Source organism: Rhinatrema bivittatum, chromosome 8 (assembly GCF_901001135.1).
Source record: "Rhinatrema bivittatum chromosome 8, aRhiBiv1.1, whole genome shotgun sequence".
NCBI lineage: Eukaryota > Metazoa > Chordata > Amphibia > Gymnophiona > Rhinatrematidae > Rhinatrema > Rhinatrema bivittatum.
In genome coordinates this window covers 40,546,675-40,567,499 of record NC_042622.1, presented here as the reverse complement: position 1 = coordinate 40,567,499, position 20,825 = coordinate 40,546,675, and positions in this window count along the sequence as shown.

Genomic DNA, 20,825 nt, shown 5'->3' with positions numbered 1-20,825 from the left:
ATTAGGATTTTAGGAAGCCATCATGCCGGTCTGGCCTCAATGACTCTTTCATGTGGCAACCTAGACTTTATGCTGGCCACGAGGTCACTCCATTTAGCAGAATGGGCTAGGAGAGAGAGAGAGAGAGAATGTGTGGGTATGGGGGTTGGGGGGGGGGGGGGGGTCGGTGAGTTTTGGGGAGTCACCAGGATAAAATGGCTGGTACAGCAGCATAAGCTGGTCAGTTTTTGGACATGTTCTGATCTTCCTCAGAGTGCCAGGCTGCGCTGCTTTATTTTTCAGCGAGCTTTCTGCCGTATGTGGGCTAATAGTATTCTAAAGAGCATGGTCTGTGTTTCACATCCCTGGGGGGCCTTCATAGCTTCTTATTTTGACAGCCATTACAGGCTTTCAGATGCGTTCCTCCCGATAACCCTGCTTGTAGCGAGGTACTCTCCTCAAAGCTGAAATGAGGGTCTAAACGATAATATTGTATTTCAGGATTGATTTTGATGTTTGAGATTATTTACCTAATGCAGTGTCCTTCTCGAAATTGCAGTATAAGATTCAGAAGCTTTCTCTGTTCCGGCACAGACTCCACCTGATGAAGCTGGCCGAGTTGCCCTATCGTTGGAAGGGCTGTTAAATTACAGCAAATTTGCTCGAATTTTCTGCCCCCAAAATACTGCCTTTTGGGCAGGAGATGCTCGGTATTATGAAGGTCTCCAGACGATATCTGTCCTTCTGTGGACCCTTTCGTACTTCTGTTTGCAGAAGGCATAGACTCTCTGAAAAAACCTCTAGGATAAATGAGATGGTAAAATGTATTCCCCTCTTCTTTCAGGACATAAATGCGTTCTTGGAGTAGCCTAGTGCTTACAGCAGCAGGCTGAGAGCACGGAAAGCCAGCGTTCAAATCCCACTGCCGCTCCTTGTGACCTTGTGCAAGCCACTTCATCCTCCATTGCCTCAGGTGCCTATTTCAGACCGTACAGAAAAATGCCCGGGAGAGGGGCACCAGCCCACTCTCCCACCGAAATACGAGACAAATAACTGTGCCCTGCATCCCGCAGGGGACACAGAAGAAAAGGTCTGAACAAAGTCACAAAAAACGTGACACAGCTGGCTAAAGATGTACCATGCGCAGAGGCTTGGGAGAAAGGTGAGGGGAAGGGGGGGCCACTGCCAGGCTTGCACCTGTAAGGCTCAAAATGACACGGATGGGAAAGAGGGAAGGGAAACCGTAACCCTGGCAGGGGGGCTTCGGGGTTGCTCCATTGCCTCAGGTGCTAGTCCACAAGGAAAGCAGGACTACAGGTCCCTGCATGCAGTGAGGTAAAACCAGGACTGGATTAGTCTGTCCTGAACATCGGGAGCCGGCTGGCAACCCTGTTCTGTTGTGCTTATAATCTTGGTAATAAGAATGGTTTCTGTTGCTAAGACCCTGACTGTGATTGGCCCCCTCAGGGAGGAGGAATAGGGTTTCCTGGGCATCTCTGCAGATGTCCCTTGCAAATTTGTGTATCTGATAACTTGAATAAATAGATTTATTACAAAATTACAAAGTCACCAACTGGTCCTGACGGCATTTTCTCCATCAAGGGGCCAAAAACCCGAAGTGCATTGCCTTTCTCAAAGTTGCTAAGGGGCGATGCTCATTATTTCTGGGGGGGGGGGGGAGATCTGGAATCCTGGGCGTTAACCCTCCTGTAATGCATCCAGAATTCAGATTCATCGCAGAAGGACCTAGGGGAACTGCCCGCTCCCCCACCACTGGAACCCTCACCCATGGGTCCACAGTGAGAGTCTGGCCCTCCCAAAACACCAGTCCACATCGACCAAATGTCGGAGCTGGCAGCGGGAGGAAGGGCTGATACCCTGGGGGTCCCGCTCCCTCCCTCCCTCACCATGCGACCTTAAACTGGGCACTCGGCCTCACTGCGCTAAAACTGTCCTGAAAGGATCTGGTGGCTGGGACCGCGTAACCTAAGGAGTTGCCTGGTAGAGTTGCTGTCTGTCCCCATGACACAATTAATAAATACTGTCCTCAATCAAGGCACTCGTCTACTGTGGAGAGCCGTAGTGAGTCTACGGCCAGTGTGGCCGCAGGCGCCACTGCAGGAAAGGCACTGTGACCCCTGCCGCACCGTCGCTCTGGCCCCGTATGCAGTTTACTACCTCTGGCAGGGCTGGCGGTGTAGGAGGAGTTCGCGTTCATGGTTGCGGCCCTACCCTCCCGACACTTCCCTCCTTGGCTGGCAGGAGGAGTGGCTGGAACAACTGGTGTTTCCCCATCCTTTTTAAGCCTAAGGTGCGCCCATGTCAACAAAAATGCTGTGTGGCACGCCGGCCTCTGTGGGGCAGGCAGTGCAGACATGGACAGGTTTCATATGGGTCAGAAGAAGAGCCAGGGAAGCCCTAAAGGCCCCACCAGTATCTCTCTTCCAAATTTTACAACAAAGAGAGAGAGGGGCAGGAACACCCACGGGCCCCTCGTAGTAGACCAGTTCCCTTGGTATTCAAGCGCAGGGGAAGGGAAAAGTCACTGTGATGAGGACAGCTGGCTCAGTTAGAGATACCTTGGCTGCCACACGGGACTGCCAGAGCTTCTCTCTCCGTTGCTGCTGCTCCCGGCGCTCAGAATGAGTCGCATCCAGTGCTCGGCGCGTGCTCTCCCTGTCTCGTTCATTTATTTTTTATAATTTCTATTCCGCCTATGCAGGATCCCTTAGTAAGCGGATTACAAGCATTCGGCTGGAGGAAGCTCAGGAGGGGGACGGTGAGGAGATGGCCGTGTGCATCGTGTGCACGGCACAAAGCAGGGCCTGCCTATCTATGGCCTGCCCGCCGCCCATTAATTACCACCCTCCGGGTCTCGTGCTGAAGCTGGGAAGGAGAGGCGGGCACGTTTACACTTCCTACTCGTATAAAACCGGCCGCTGTTGTCTGTTGTTGCTGCGAGGTGCTAGGAGCAGAGCCCAGGTGCTGGCCTGCTCCTGAGCATCAGGGTACTGGGGACCTTTCTGTGGCGCACATGATAAGGTCAGAGGGCGCACGGCTTGGGAAGCACTGGGCTAGAAATCTTTCCGCCCCCAGGCCAGCGGCATCTGTCCCAGCACCGTGAGCGAGTTCAAAACTTGCAGAGCACTGGCCAGCGGTGGGACGGATGCAACTCGGCTCAGTACATGGACATAGTTTGTTTTTTCGGGGGGGGGGGGGAGGCAAGGCCCCCTCCAAACAAAGGAGTCGCATCTGCAACATATGCCAGAAGAAGATGCAGCTACGTGGCCCTGTGGTTGGAAGACGGTGGAGGCAGAGCAGAGACAGACAGGGGCCCACAATGGACCGGAGGAGTGCAGCAGCCTCAGCGATGGAGGGTGAAAGGAGGATTGGGTCGGTGGGGGGGAGGGGGGAGAGAGTGCTTGGCTCAGGCTGGGAAGTGGGGTAAGAGTGCTTGCGTTGGGTTTGGGAGGGGACAATGTTGAGGTTGGAAAGGCCTTGTGGTCCGATCTAGGGAGAAAGCATTGGGGTTGCTAAGAGGGAGAGTCCTGGGGTTGGGGGTAAGGGGACTGGAGTTGGGAGGAGGGAAGGGAAAGGGAGGGAGGGGGAGAATCCTGTGGTTGGTGGGAGGAGAGGGAAGGTAGAGAGTATTGGAGTTGAGGGAGAGTACTAGGTTTGAAGGGAAAACGCTGGTGTTCGGAGGGAGGGGAGAATGCAGGTGTCAGGCCTGGGAAGTGGGGAGAGAGTGTGTGCGAGTGCTGCAGGGGAAGAGCTGGTGGTGGTGGTGAGTGTTGTGTGCAAGGTGAGAGCGCACTTTTATCTTGGCCATAGTTGCCACATTTCCTGCTTACGGCTCTGGTCTAGCGATTATTGCACTGGATTATGATTCAGAAGTGTGGGGACATGAATTTAAGATTCTTTTCTACCGTTCTGTGGGATCTTGGGCAGGTCATTTTATCTTTCTGTGCACCCAAACCCAAGTGAGATCAAATGTATTATATGCTATCCCTTTGGTCTCCAGCTTCCCATCCCAAAATATGAAAATAAAACTGCACTTGCACATGTCAGTGTCTGCTTCCATACAGCATTTTTCTGCTTTGATGCTGACTGTAAATGTGAGGTCTAATTACCTCTCTTCTGGAAACCTGAGGGAGTTTCTCCCCCTAGTGGAGGCTGAGGGGAAAGGCTTTTGAAGAGGCAGTGTCAGTACAGCCCCAGTCCCATGGTGACAACTCCAGGTGAGCAACCAACATGACTCAACCTGGCAGCACACGGTGAGCTGGTATCACTGCAGAAGATGGTGGCAGCTCTGGCTGAGAAAAGACATGTGACAGCTTGGAGCTAACAATATACTACACTGTGACTGTGTGTGTGTGTGTGTGTGTGTGTGTGTGTGTGTGTGTGTGTAGAGTAGGGTTGCCAACCGGCTACAGATCTTCAAGACAGGTTGATCCGGTCCTGGTTTTACCCCATTGCATGCTGGGATTTATTCTGGTTTCCCTATTGCAAGAAAAGCAAGACTATAAGTACCTGCGTGCAAGGGAGTAAAAGCAGGACTGGATCAACCTGACCTGAAAATCTGGAGTCAGTTGGCAACTCTAGTGTAGAGAGAGTGTCACATTGTTATGATTGTTCCCTGGGAGTTCAGGGGGATAGAGTCAGAAAGCAGGAGCAGTGCGAGGAAACAGAATGGCATAGAGGCACCTGTAACAGTGGGGCAGGGCCAAATGTGCTCCCATTCCACAAACAGAGAGAGAGGATCGTGCAGGGTGAACAGTTTACTGCTCACAATACTCGCCGCACAGCCATCGTGCCGGTGATGTACAACCAGCTGCCTCCCTTGTGTCCACCCTAGACCCAGCAGCACCCTGGTGGATTCACCACCAAAGACAATAGATCTGACCATGTCTGTGCGGCAGAAAAAGAAAGTTGTTTTTATTGTGGCAGCCAGAGGTCAGGGGCCTGGTCACAGCTTCTCCACGGGTATCTGTCAGGTGATTACTGCTTCTTCTTGCTTTGGAGACCCCAGCAAGCAGGAGCCTGAAGAGACATGGTCCGCATGTTTGCTTCAGGATAGATTATAGAAATGCCTTCCGTGGATGCATGCAAGACAGCAGTTAAGGGGTTAAAAAAAAAAAGAAAAAGAAGCCTAGGGGTGTGTGATCAGGTGTGCTTTTATAATTCTTTGTGCCCAGAGAGATCCCTGCAAATCATTGCCAGGCACGGTGCATCCGTTTGTGTTTCAGGGAGATGGGCTTAAACGCTGGTAGGCTGGGGAAGATGGTGTGTGTAATGCTATAATCACCGCTCTTTGTAATAGGAGGCATAGACGAGGTTTTTTTCTACTCCTGAGCTGCAGAATGCCTACATAACCAGTCTTCCAGTCCTTCCGAGCCTTTCTTCAGTGATGAGAGAATTTGGAGGCGTGCGAGGCTGCTCCGGGATCGCAGTAGACTAATCAAAGTCACATCTTAGGCCTGAGCTCTCATTATGGCCACTCTGGTACATATAATTACTGCAGCTGCTGCTAACCTTTACGGGTACTATTTTGTGTCTTGGAGCAGTTTTAAGGAAGTTTTGGACTATAAAAGTACAAATGTAATGATGGCTCAGACACTGTGTAGCTTTTTAGGCAGTAAGTTGTTTAACAGTGGTACATTTTGTTGAACGGTTAAATCAACGGGTTCCTCCAGCAGCTGGCTTTCCATGGCTGGCTGCTGTAAAGAATGCTTCCTCTCCTGCTTTCCTCCTTGCCCCATCCCTCCACCGCTCGCCGTGCATTTGCGCCAAACCCTCCACCCTCACACAAAGACTGTGAAACTCTAAAAAAAAAAAAAAAAAAAGTGCCCGAGCCAGACTCCAGCTGTTGGGTGTCCCCTGATCAAATCTTGTGTGTTATCTGGTCGTACAACCTGTAAATGAGTGCTGTCTTTAAACTAAGGCTAGGACGGTGCCCACAGTGAAACAACACAGCCTTCTGCTTCTCTACCCGCTGCCCAGCATGTTGTGGCAGGAATGCATATTCATCGCTTCCTTACCTTCAGGCAGTTTCATTGCGCAGTTACCATCTTACCGGTTCCGTTGCAGAGGAAGCCCATGGTCATGGTGGCTTACTGTCCAGCCCAGTGAAAGTCCCACCAGAGGGGACAATCCCGACAGACCCCTATTCGTTGGAGAGCTGTCTACTGTGGCTCATATTTACCCTTCTGGCTACTTTGCAGTAATGTAGCGGACCTAATCATATTTGATAAAGAGTGCATTAATAATAGCTGTGATTTATTGACCTAAATCAGTGGGGCTATTCAGTCAGTCATACTGCTGGATTGGTGACATTACCCTTTGGAAGATTTAAAGTCACTAAAACTGTAAATTTAAACCATAATCCCACTTCAAGAACCATAGTATTTTTTTTATTTTACTTTAAAGACTTCTCTCCGATCCAAACTGGAATGCCTAAAGTGGTGCACAACTATAAAATACAATCAGAATCAATCAATAAAATATAATCAGTTAAAAACATAATTAAATGCAAGCACAATGACATCAGAAAAGCCAATAACAAAACTTTCAAATGCAAATCCGGACTTCATTCTCTAAGATTTATTTATTTGCTTGTTTGTTTTTCTATACCGATGTTCATCGTACATATCACACCGGTTTACAGAGTAACGGAGGGGTCTATTGGTGTAGACTTCCTGATTTGCATTGGAGCTTTGCTAGCTTATGGTGCTTTGTGACATTATGTATCATTATACTTTGCACAGTGAGCTTAGTAGCTTCTTACAATGAGGTTAGTAACATTTTACAATAAAATTAGTAGCTTTTTACAGTGACTTTTGTTGAGCTTTGTAACATTGTGTAACATTATACAGTGAACTTAGTAGCTTTTTACAGTGAGATTAGTAGCTTTTTACAACGAGGTTAGTAATTATTGACAAAGAGATTCGCAACTTTTATAGGGTGACTTTTGTGTCCTTTAGCCAAGCATCTAAGAGATGAAATGCCACAGGCGACCCAGCGAGCCACCGACTTCATGACCCTTCTTCAAGTTAGGATGGAAAAAGAAATGTCCTTCCGGAGCATAAAGGAAATTCAGCTCCAGACGAACTTCTATAGGGCAGCCACTGAGCATGCCATGGCTCCGTAACGGGGACCGTCTCGTACGTCTCAGCGGGGGCGGGGGGGGGGGGGGGTCCGTAGTCAGCCCTGTGAGGCACGGCGTATACCTCGCCGGTTGTCGCTAATTGCTGGAGGTCCCTGATTATGCTGGTACCCTGAAGGCAAGTAGCAAGAGCTTACAATTAGCGCTCACGAACACTGGTAGCCAATGCAGCTGGTGGAGAATAGGGATGGCACTAGCTCTTCTAGCACTGCCAGTGGCCACCCTGGCTGCTACATTTTGCAACATCTGCAATCTGCGGGAGCAAACACAAACCTGCTGGAGATCCCCTCAGTCAGAGTCTTGAGTCAACCAGGACTCAGCCGCAGGCCTGCAATTATGGAGTTCCCTCCCCGAACCTCTTCCCTCCATTGCCTGTCCGAAAGCTGACTGAGGGGATCTCCAGCGAGCCTTGGTGTAAGCGGAGTTGTGTCGAGCTGACGTATCGCAACTCTTAGTCATCCAGGGCTTTTGTTTGTGCACTGTGCCTTAATGGCTCAGCTGTTTATGTCCTGGCTGCCTAAGAACATTCACATTGTAGGGTCTGTTTTAGCATAAATGTTTTATCGTTCATTTATAGGGATGTGAATCGTTTTCCATATCGTCTTAACGATAGAAATCGTGTGGCAGGGCAAGAAAATCGTCTTAGGCACGATTTTTTAGTTAAAAAATCGTTTTTTCCGATTAGTGCGCACTAACTCGAGTTAGTGTGCACTAACGGGAGTTAGTGCGCACTAACTGGGAGTTAGTGCACACTAACTGAAAATGATACAATTTGACACTTTTCAGGTCAGTTAAGGTCAGTTTAGGAATGAATATGTATTCCTATTGGCTGCCCTCTTATTTATTCATGTTACCAAGTTTCCTACTGACAGTATATGGGGGATGGGAAATGGAAACAGTTGGTAGCTTGACAAAACAAGTAATGTGATCAGTCAATGTGACTAGAACTTGTGCCCTAACCCTGATATCAGGGGTATTGTGATCTTTCTGCACACAGTGCCCTATCCCTATTAATACCAGGAGTGTTGTGATCTTCCTGCACCCAGTGCCCTATCCCTAATACCAGGGGTGTTGTGATCTTCCTGCACACAGTGCCCTATTCCTGATACTGGGGGTGTTGTGATCTTCCTGCACACAGTGCCCTATTCCTGATACCGGGGGTGTTGTGATCTTCTTGCACACATCCCGATATCAGGGATAGGGCACTGCATGCAGGAAGATCACAACACTCCTGGTATTAATAGGGATAGGGCACTGCATGCAGGAAGATCACAACACTCCTGGTATTAATAGGGATAGGGCACTGCATGCAGGAAGATCACAACACCCCTGGTATCAGGGATAGGGGCACTGTGTGCAGGAAGATCACAATACCCCGGAGGAGTGAGGGTCAGGCAGCTCCCCCCTGTCTGTGAAGCCAGCCTCTCACTAGTAATGCAGGGAGGGAGCTGTCTCAGACTTCACCATCCTCCCCCCCCCCTTACCCACACACCATTCACTAGCTGGGACATGGGGGAAGTCAGGAGTGAGGGTCAGGCAGCTCCCCCCTGTCTGTGAAGCCAGCCTCTCACTAGTAATGCAGGGAGGGAGCTGTCTCAGACTTCACCATCCACCCCACCCCCCTCACCCACACACCATTCACTAGCTGGGACATGGGGGAAGTCAGGAGTGAGGGACAGGCAGCTCCCCCCTGTCTGTGAAGCCAGCCTCTCACTAGTAATGCAGGGAGGGAGCTGTCTCAGACTTCACCATCCTCCCCCCCCCCCTCACCCACACACCATTCACTAGCTGGGACATGGGGAAATCAGGAGTGAGGGTCAGGCAGCTCCCCCCTGTCTGTGAAGCCAGCCTCTCACTAGTAATGCAGGGAGGGAGCTGTCTCAGACTTCACCATCCTCCCCCCCCCCTCACCCACACACCATTCACTAGCTGGGACATGGGGGAAGTCAGGAGTGAGGGTCAGGCAGCTCCCCCCCTGTCTGCAAAGCCAGCCTCTCACTAGTAATGCAGGGAGGGAGCTGTCTCAGACTTCACCATCCTCCCCCCCCCCCTCACCCACACACCATTCACTAGCTGGGACATGGGGGAAGTCAGGAGTGAGGGTCAGGCAGCTCCCCCCCTGTCTGTGAAGCCAGCCTCTCACTAGTAATGCAGGGAGGGAGCTGTCTCAGACTTCACCATCCCCCCCCCCCCCTCACCCACACACCATTCACTAGCTGGGACATGGGGGAAGTCAGGAGTGAGGGACAGGCAGCTCCCCCCTGTCTGTGAAGCCAGCCTCTCACTAGTAATGCAGGGAGGGAGCTGTCTCAGACTTCACCATCCTCCCCCCCCACTCACCCACACACCATTCACTAGCTGGGACATGGGGGAAGTCAGGAGTGAGGGTCAGGCAGCTCCCCCCTGTCTGTGAAGCCAGCCTCTCACTAGTAATGCAGGGAGGGAGCTGTCTCAGACTTCACCATCCTCCCCCCCCCCTCACCCACACACCATTCACTAGCTGGGACATGGGGGAAGTCAGGAGTGAGGGTCAGGCAGCTCCCCCCTGTCTGTGAAGCCAGCCTCTCACTAGTAATGCAGGGAGGGAGCTGTCTCAGACTGATATCAGGGTTAGGGCACTGTGTGCAGGAAGATCACAACACTCCTGGTATTAATAGGGATAGGGCACTGTAAGAGATGACTGTAGTAGATTGAATAAAGATCTGATGTTTCTGCTCTCCTCACACCAAACAAAAACAACACACAAGCAGAGAAGCCCTTCTTACAAAGCTGAGCTAGTGAGTTAAGTAGGAGGAAAAGTAAACATACTGGTGCCAGTGTGGCTACTTAAAAAATACACTTACCAACAATCAATTACATATATTTGAACTGTGTACAGTTCCAGCCAGGACCACCTTTCTAAAATGCACAGTGATTGGCAAATTCAACATGCACTAGCATTTCAGGTGCCTGCTAACAAAAATAATAAACAAACAAGTTCTAGTCACGTGAGTGCTGATCATTACATTACTTTTTTTGTCAAGCTTCCAACTGTTTCCATTTCACATCCCCCCAACCATATTGGTAACATCAATAGATAAGAGCACAGCCAGCCAATAGGAATACATACATACATATTCATTCCTAAGTGACCTTTACTGACCTGGGAAGTGTGAACACTTTGTTTCATTTTTTGTTGGTGTTCGTTAGTTTCCAGTTCCATTTCCCATCCCCCCAACCATCACCTCAGTGGTAACCTTGGTAATATCAATAGATAAGAGGGCAGCCAGCCAATAGGAACACATATTCATTCCTAACTGACCTTCAGTGACCTGGAAAGTGTTTATTTGTATCATTTTCAGTTAGTGCGCACTAAATCGAGTTAGTGCGCACTAACGGGGAGTTAGTGCGCACTAACACGATTTAACGATTTTTAACGATAAATCATTAGAATTTCTATTGTATCGTGTTCTATAACGATTTAAGACGATATAAACATTATCGGACGATAATTTTAATCGTTGAAAAACGATTCACATCCCTATTCATTTATGCACGGCAAATTTGGGGTCCTCCCAGAAAATGTCTGTACGCGTGCAGAAAACCAATGCTTTAAAATAAAATAAATAAATAACAGGGCCCACCGCTAACGTATGACTGCCCAGTGATCTAGGTTGGGCCTCGATTGGCCTAGTCCGGTGTAATTTGTAATACGCCTTCTGAACCACCGCAGACGCATGTAATGCAAAGGATAAATCAGTCATGCCTAACCCCCACATTCCTGAGGTCTGTTACAGGTTCCACTCTAGCCCCGCATTAGAGGGGGACCCAAAGATGATATCTCCAACTTCCTCACGCTCATGATCTCCGTTTCTTTTCAGTATTAATGGCCGTCCCACCGCCTTTAGACCTGAGGCAGCCAAAAGGGGGTTATTTCCCAAAAAGAAGAAGAGTCACCCAGACGTCATGTGCCTACAAGTACCCAAACGAAGCAAAATGACCTAATCATAGGTCCCAACGGAAACACAGAAATGCCCAAGCGAAGGAGTGAAAGGGAGGAAACCCCCCTGACATGAGTGCCTGGGGCTGGACACAGAGATATGAAACGTCACTGGGACTGTTCTCTCTGACAAAAAAGGGATGAAATCCTGGCTGGTCCCAACTGTCCACACCTGTCAGGCAAAAAAACACTTGACAGGACCTGTCCGATCCAGTCTGATTGGGACATCATCCATCACGGTCACCAGGGCTGACTCTGGGCTGCAGCTTCCAAAAATGTGGTTAACTGGAGGGTTAAATGCTTTTTCTCTGAATTATCAAAAAGGCTGCTCACCCCTAAAAATGTTACTAGCAGTCATTTTGTTATGGGCTTGACAGTCGCTTGGTTTTGATTGTAAATATTATTACCCTTAACAAAACCATGGGGGTAACCTGCATGGAGCGGCAGTTACTACCATAAGAATCTTGCAGGCCAGACTGGATGGTTCAATTGGTCTTTTTCTGCCGTCTTTACAATGTTACTATGGGGGGGGGGGGGGGGGTTTCCAACAGACTAAACATGAACATTGGACTGAACCGAGCCTCGAATGCCATCCCTCCGGCCCCACAAATAAACAAACAAAAAAAAAAATCCAGTGGGTTGCTGGCTGTGCAGCCACGAAGGCTGCTGGAAGCCCCAGACCTCTTAAAGGGGCAGCGTCTATCTCCACTACCCCAGCACCTGGCTACACAGTCGTCTGGAATGAGGAGACCTGATTTATTTTTCCCCTCCCCTGTTCTAGGTGTAAGAAGCACAGCTCCTTCTTCATGATTCTTGTAACTAAAACATTAGCGGGGATGGCTGAATTGAGACTGGGGGAGACTCCTAAAAGGGTGGGGGTAGTGCATGTAGTCCCTCTTGCACTTTAGCCAGAGAGGGGACCTCTGTGCTGTTTAGCCATAGGAGGGAACTGCTCCTTCCTCCCCCCCCCTTCTGGAGTCTCCCCCCCCCCCCCCCCCAAGTCTACCAGCCAGCCGGTCCATATCAGTTCAGGAGGAAAGCCAACCGGTCACTGGCATGAGAAAGGTGGATAACCGCTGATCTTAATGCAAGAAGGAGCTATCCACTGCCAAGGCAGAACAGCAGAGCAGCTTGGCAGAGCTCTTTAGCTTCCATTCAGCTACAATATGCTGACCCTGGGAGGAGGAACTCCTGTCACAAAACTGAAAGCGATTTTAATTTCTAGCCGGGAGAAAGTAATCTGCCACTTAGTGGGATTGAGTGGTACATGACCTGGCTTCCACTGAAGGGAGCTGTGCGATTCTGACTCGGAGCAGAACAGCCAGTGAAGTCCAGGGGGAGAGGCTGCAGGGGGGAGAGGCAGGGGACCACCCAGACAACCTCCAACTCCCCCTCCCCTCCCCCGCTCCCCAGTCCAGTTGGACCACTTTGATTGGTTGGAGGGGAAAATCACTTGGTGCTTGTGCACCTTGAAATTTACCGTGTCCCCTCTGGTTCCCCCCCACACAAAATAAATTTCTGGAGCTGCCACTGATGCTGTCCCTGTGCCCTTGGTTCCCATCGTGGAAAATGGCATCCTGGCATCACTGCTCTGCCAGAACTTGCACAACATGGCTGCTCCCAGAAGCAGTAGAGAGCCTTCCCTCAGGTACTCCTAGCTGCCCAGCGACCGGGACCTATCATGATTGTCCGGTCAGGCGTGTCCTTTCAGCCACCTTGCCCTCTGAGCGTGGGCTTCCTCCGTAATGGAGGATGTAAGATGGCAACTGAGCAATAAACCTGCCTGAAAACAAGGAAGCGATGGGTGTGCATTACCGCAGCAGCAAGCTAAGATGCAAGTCATAGAGCCCAGCCCTGTGTTTAGGGTCCTAGCTGATTTATTCAAAATTTCACAGGCCTGGTATATGAAACATAAAGAATTGCCATGCTGGCTCAGACCAAAGGTCCATCAAGCCCGGCATCCTGTTTCCAAAGCACCCATCGGGATCCCAAAGATTAGATCCAGTCCTTCTTGATCACAACCAGTGGCTTTCCCAAGGCTGCATGGCTAATACCGGTTTATGGACATTGCCTCCAGGAACTTGTCCAAAACCTTTCTAAAGCCAGCTACGCTAGCTTTCTTTCAAAATCTTTAATTTTCAGAGATGTGTTTAAAAAAAATAGTAAAAGAATGTAGACATTCATATTTCAAATTGGAAAAGGATAAACATTTAGCATAGTAAGGTAGAAACTGCCCAGCACTCCTGTCCCCACTGCCAGCCACATAGCCTCGCCATTTACAAGATTTCTCCTCATCCAGGACAGTCTCTTCTGTATTCCTTGAAATTCCTCATTATAATTGTATATTTTTAGGGCACTCTCTCTCTCTCCCTACTTTTTACATCCTGAATACGAGTATGCATGAGGCAACCAGCAGCAGGGTAATTTTCCTTTCCCTGTCTCTGTGTCCCCACAGACACAACTATACATACAAACCCGCCACATCACACACATCCCTCCAGGTAACCACATAAACACACACACACAACCTCCCTCTGCTGAAACACCTACATACACCCCCACTATGCACACACACCCATGCAAACACTTGCACACTTCCCTGTCTAGGCTGAAACACAAACCTTCCCACCATGCACATCCTGCACATAGAAAATCATGCACCTCCGTTGCCGCTGAAACACTAACAAACCCTCTCAGCATGCACATCTCCCATGTAAATCCATACACACCTCCGTCGCCGCTGAAACACTTACAAACCCTGCACATCCCCCATGTAAGATCACCATCACAGACCTTTCCCTGCAGCAACATCTACACACACACACACACACATACATCCCCTCACTGCAGAAACACCTACACGCACATTCGCATACTCATCCCCCGACCTAAACACCTACACACATTGAATCAGCGACCAGGTTCTCTGAAGCCAAGGGTTGAATACGAGCCTTCAGCAACCAGCAAGAGTTATGCTCATTCTGGCAAACAGAAACACCTACACACAGACACACACCCCCGAAACTCAAGGCCACATGCCCCCCAGCTCCCCTGGAAACAGCTCCATACACACAGTACAAGGCTGGATACCATACACGCATCCTGCCACCGTTTCAGCCTTCATTCTCTGTCTCACACAGACACCTACACAGACTTATCTCCCCCCTCCACCCAGAGAAAGTAAAGGAAGATAGTTCCTCTAATCAGTGCTTTATAACCAGCTAATAGGCTGATGCAACATGAACACACTAAAAACTGGCATGCAACTCAATATGCTAATGAACTGCCGCGTTAAAAGGGACGCACTAAGTGAAACTGTGCATCCCTAGCGTGTCCTTGGCATCGGGCGCCCAGGAGACATGGCTGTGCGTGGGTTAGGAAAATGGATGCTCAATACAAGCGTCCGTTTTATCCTGCAACAGCTAATTGAGCGGCACAGTATACATGCACAATATACATGGCCCGGAGCGTGCATATTGTGGGGGTATATTGTGCGCCCAGAAATTTTTTTTTTTTTCAGGCAAGCCTTTTTAATTTTGCATGGTGCTGCTTTCTGCGGTTCCTCCTATTTAGTATCACGACCATACCAAGTAGGAGGAAAATGTTATGCCTGTCCCGGAGTAGGTATAAAGTCTTGCCGCACGTCAAGGACTCTTTTCTGTGGTTGAGCTCTTGGCGTGTGGCAAAACTTTACGCCTGCTCCGGGACAGGCATAACATTGTCCCTGTTAAAAAGTGTGCATCGAGCATACGGCAATTTTTTGCATCGGAGGTAATAGCCTACAGCCTCATCTACATGGCATTTACATGTGATGGGCGCTATTAGCTATGCGCTTGTATGGTCGTGGAGTTATTCTAGCATGTCCGAAATGCATGTCCAACTGCGCGTCAAGCTGTGCTCTAGGCTGAGCACACTCTATTGCATCTGCTCCTATAAGCGTTATAAGCCACGCTATGAGCAGGGTCCCTGGCACAGTTTGTACGGGGGGGGGGGGGGCTGGAAGCTGGTGACAGCACCAGACCAGCGGGTGTGCAGAACCCCTCTACTCCAAGGAAGGGGGGAGGGGGAGGGAGGCTGCCCCCTGCACTGTCCACTCGCTTAGCCGAGCCATTGCAGCGAGGCTCCTTGGCCAGGGACCCCAAATCCCGACCCCCTCTGGAATACGGTAACACGGACTCTCGGGTGCGGTTGTTAGGAGTTGCCTTTGAATGCCTGGCTGGTGCTTCCCTTCTCTTTCTCCCGCTCCCCGGGGGGGGGGGGGGACAGTTGTGAAATCTGCCGCTGCAGTGTGTCCCCAGGGCAAGTCCAGGGCCTCTGCATGGCAGTGGGCAGCACGACCCTTGAGCCGCAAGGCTGCCCAGAAGCTCTGCTCTTTTGTCAGCATCGTTATCAGTTACTTGTCTCACCTAAGTAGTCAATTACTTTAGTCACATTAAATCTATTACGTCCACTGATAATGCACAAGAAGCAGACTTCCTTTAAGGCAAAGGCTGCTCCTGGCCAGGGATTGTGATATGAGGCTCCGAGGGGCCAGATGGAGGAGGAACGTTGGGAAGTATTTTCTCATGGAAAGGATGGGGGAAGCATGCAGCTTTCCAGGGTAGGTGGTGGAGGACAAAACAATAACTAAGAAAAGAGAGCATGGGGTAAGCCAGAGCTTCCCAAACCTGCCCTGGGTACCCCACAGCCAGTCGGGTTTTCAAGATATCCACAATGAATATGCGTGAGATAAATTTGCATAACAGAGTCTCCATGATTTGGGAAGCCTTGGGATAAGCAAAGAGGATCCTCAGGGCTGGTGCGAGAGTATTAGGCACCCTAAGTGGACCTTCGGTCTTGTCCCCCCGTTCCCCCCCTCCCCGTTCCCCCCCCCCCCCATCCCAAGAGCTCCCCGCAGCACTCCCTTCTTTGGTAGATTTGGCTCTGCCAGCATCCCCCTCAGTCTCTTCCTTCATCCTCTGCCCAGCATCCCATCTCTGTCTCCTCCTGCCCAGCATCTCTTCTTTCTTCTTCTCTGCCCCCACAGTACTCTCCTCTATCCCCTCTACTCCATGCCTACCATACCTGCATCACCCCAATATTTTTGCTCTGTTGTCACAGTGCCAGTATGCTTTCTTTCTCCGTTCCACCCTCATCTGCTCAGCAATTTCTCTCTCCACCGTCTTCTATCACTGGCGCAATGGGCTCCAGCAAAGGTCCTGGGGCCTCCTGCTGGTGGAATTTTGCCAGCCCCAAACGTTTGGCTCTCTAGGTGACTGCCTTGTTTGCCTAATGGAAGCACCAGCCCTGTTGATCCTTAGCTGCTAAGAGGGGAGAGAGCAAGAACACAACCTGGTGAACCAGCAGCACGTGTGTAAACATCGATTCAACACTGTGTATTAGGGCTGCCAGAGTGTTATAGCAAAGTGCTTAATAGGAAATGTTTGAAGACCCAGCAATATCACAGGCATCCACGTGGCTGGGTTGTCTGACAGACTGTGATGGCAGAATCATCTAACTCCTGGATCTGTCTGGCAGGCTGAAAGTACAGTAATAACTAGAAGTTCCAGCAGACACACAGACACTCACATAGCTAGGTCTTTCAGGGAGGCTCCCTAATAATCGGGCCGATACAGTACATGAAGCGCACTGTTAACCCGCCATTGGACGCGTGTTTTCCCTTACCCCTTATTCAGTAAGGGGCCCCAGTGGGCTTACCATGTAACGGGCCGACACAGTAACCCTCTATTGGACGCGCGTTTTCAACGAGCTAGCGTTACCCCTTATTCAGTAAGGGGCTGAAAACGTGCGTCCAACCCCCCGAACCTAATAGCGCCCGCAACATGCAAATGCATGTTGATGGCCCTATTAGGTATTCCCACGCAATTCAGAAAACAAAACGTGCAGCCAAGCTGCACATTTTGCTTTCAGAAATTAGCGCCCACCCAAAGGTAGGCGCTAATTTCTTCGGGCACCGGGAAAATGCACAGAAAAGCAGTAAAAACTGCTTTTCTGTGCACCCTCCTACTTAATATCATGGTGATATTAAGTCAGAGGTCCCGAAACTTTCCAAAAGTAAAAAAAATAAAATAAAATTTGAAGTCGGCCCGTGGCTGTCGGGTCGAAAACCAGACGTTCAATTTTGCCGGCTTCTGGTTTCCGAGCCCGTGGCTGTCAGCGGGCTCGAGAACCAACGCCTGCAAAATTGAGCGTCGGCTGTCAAACCTGCTGACAGCTGCCGCTCCGGTCCAAAAGGAGGCGCTAGGGACGCGCTAGGGAATAGCCACTGCTATTAATTGCATCAGTAGCATGGGATCTTCTTAGTGTTTGGGTAATTGCCAGGTTCTTGTGGCCTGGTTTGGCCTCTGTTGGAAACAGGATGCTGGGCTTGATGGACCCTTGGTCTGACCCAGCATGGCAATTTCTTATGTTCTTATCATTTACCGTGGGTATGATGTAAGAAGGAGCATGGTGGAACCGTGTGCTGAATTTCGGTGCAGTTTTTAACCCACATGTAGAAAAATGTATTTTACTCCTGATACAGTGAACAAATGGCACGCTTAATGCATCAGGAGGTAAAACACGCGCAGACTCGCGCTAACATGTGCACTCAGACTTTTGCATGGGCTAAGCACACATTTTAACTCCAGCAGGAGAAAGGAGTCTCTTAGACTCATGGTTCATGCACTTTGAAAACAAGCACTTCTTGTGCTCCTAAAAATCTTTTATGCGCGGAAAACATGTTTGGTGCATACAAGGTTTTTATAGCCTCCCCCCCCCCCCCTAAACTCAGGTACAAGGCAGGTATGGAAATGAGCTGCTTTGCCTACAAATGCATGGAAAACAGCAATTAGTAGCACAGGATGTGAAAGATCTTCGCGTGCTGCTCCGCTCCCGGAAAGTTGACTTCATCTCAAAAGGTTTAGCTACCTTTCTCCGGGAAGCAGCAGAGCCTACATAGGTATTCCAACGCTTCCAGGGTCTTCAGTCAAAAGGGGCCACCCGGCCCCAGAGCCCTCCCTCAACCCTGAATCAAAAAATCCCTGGAAGGCTAACGGGGACCCCCTTTCCCAACCCTCCTCCCACACCCTAGAGTGCCCCACCCTCTTGCCTCCAAAAAACAAATCCCCTCTCCCACCTTCCAGGCTTCCCCAAAACGGACTTCACATGCCTGGTGGTTTAGTGGCAACAGGACCACCCCCTATGGGCTCCTGCCCGGACAGCACATAGAAACATAGAAATGACGGCAGAAGAAGACCAAATGGCCCATCCAGTCTGCCCAGCAAGCTTCACACATTTTTTCTCTCATACATGACTAACCCCAGGCACAAAATTGGGGGAATTTTTTAGGGGGGAGGCAAAGAGTGGGGCTTTTTTGTCTTGAGGGCTAGGGCCCAGGCACTTAATTTTTTTTTTAACTTTTAGCCATTCCGATGTATGAGGGAGGGGGCATTTGGGGGTTTGAGACAAGTGGCTCCACTAGGCTCTCAGTAACTTTTTTGATGGGCTGAGGGAAGGGGGAGTTTCTGGGGCCAACGGCCCCTTTAAAAGTCAGGAGTCCCAGGGGACGTGGGAGTCACCGTAGCATGTTGCCAGTCAATAACGTGTGGAAAAGTACCATGGGATTTACTAAACTGTGAAACCGAGTACTGCAGTATGGAAACTCCCGCAGTGGTTTACTCTGCAGTAAGCACAACTGTGCTTTAGTATATCGGATATCGGCTCCTGAGACAGCTGGTTAATATCTGGATGTCACAGAGAAGTGACATAGCAGCGGGCTCAGTGCCCCTTTTTAGAGATCTTTCTTTATGAGGTGACTGCCCCAAAGCTGAGTCACCCCCCCCCCCCTCACAAAGATTTGAGGGAAGGGGCTGTGGTCGTACGGAGATGTAAGATGCGGAGGGTCCTGTATGGTGAGAGTATCTTGCATGTTGGTAGAACAAGCACCAAAAAGTGTTCCAGATTTAGGCATTAGCTTTCCTGTAAAGCTCTTAGTTCTAATCCCGCCCCTCCTTGCATTTGGGAAGGGAAAGGGAGTGACAGTAGTTTAGGTTTGGAGTTGGACATTGCAACTGGTTGAAATCATGGAAACGATCAGTGCTGGTAGTTTTATTGTGAAACCACTTTCTGCTCTCTGCTGTAAGGGTTGGCACGTGCCGGGAGGACTGATCCTGTATCATTCCTGGCAGTTTCCTTATTTTTAACATTTAGGACCGGGGTTGCGACAGATCGCCCACGGCGGATTGGCTGCAGGGAACGTGTGCGTGTTGCTGCGTGCGGTGAATCCTGAAGGAATCCGTTTTCCGGGGGTTGCAAGCAATCTTTTCTTTTGCCGCAAGGTGTCACTGTTGCACCGTTTTCCGCTGGATAAGCCGGAGCAGGCTGGAGGAACAGGGAGAGGTGGAGGGGGTCACAGAAGTAAGGGTGTAGGGGAACATAAATTCGCCTCGGCTCTCTCTGGGTGAGGAAGGGGCCACGATTTCTAAAGCAGTTCCCTGCAGAGAACTATTTACAGAAACGATCGCCCTGCTTTCAGCCCCTGCCACCCAGTAAATCTGCTTTGGAAGAGGATAAGCACAAACTTTAGTGCATCTTTTTTTTTTTTTGCTCATGTGCTTGTTGTATAAAATTCAGGACGAAGCCACCTTGCTAGGTTATTGAGGCTGACAAAGAACTGGAGCGAGTTTTGGGTCAGGCTTGTGCTCCCGAGCTGCTTTCTGTTCTTAAGGGAGCGCCTCGGATCCGGGCTTTTTTTTTTTTTTTTTTGCTGTAGCTTTCGCATTTACTACAGAAAATTTCCCCTAACCCTCTTTGTCTGACTTGTATGGCCAGTGAAAAGCGACCCTCGCCTGGGGGCTTGTGTGCTGCCACCGGGAACTGGGCTGCCCACTGGGCTCCACGTCAGAAGGAACTTGCAGATCTGATTTTCTTAGATACCTATTTTCAAGTCTTTGGTAGCTCAGGTAGAAAACTCTTAACCATCCCCCCCCCCCCTCACCCCCCGTTAACCCGGCGCCTGAAGGAAAACGTATTCCCCAGCTTTGCGTCCCTTGTGCCCCCAGGGGTATCACGGAGATCTCAGAGATAACCGCCCCCACATCTGACAGCACCTCCCTAGTTGCTGGCTCTTCCAGGGACTTCAGCCGTTGGCTTGTGCCCCCAGTCTCAGCGTTCTTTCGGGGCCGGTGCTTAGCCCTCCTGCTGTCCTGTGCGAACCATCAGGCCGATACTGTAAAAAGTGCGGGAGAGCCGGCGCTCCGTGCTGAGCGCCGGCTCTCCTGGGCGCTCCATTCTCTATTTAAATGAGGTGTCGGGCTAATAAGGAGGCGCTAGGGACAACAGCACATTTTACTTTCAGTATCCCGGGCGACTAACTAATAGGCTCATCAACATGCATTTGCATGTGATGAGCGCTATTAGTTTTCAGAGGGTTGGCTGCGCGTTTTCCACGCGCTATTACCCTTTACGGTATGAGGGGTAATAAGGCGCGTCGAAAACGCGAGGCCAAATGGGTGCTAAACGGTGCACTCAGCCGAGCACACCATACTGTATCGGCCTGCTTTATTGTGCTGCCCTCCCACCCCCAACATTTTCATTTAGTCTCTGCCTTGGGCCCACCAGCAACCTAAACTTTAAAAACTGTCACCCCCCCCCCCCCCCCCGGAAACCATGGCCAGTGCAAGAGTATAGGTGCCCTAGGCAAACCTTATACCTTTGCATCCCACC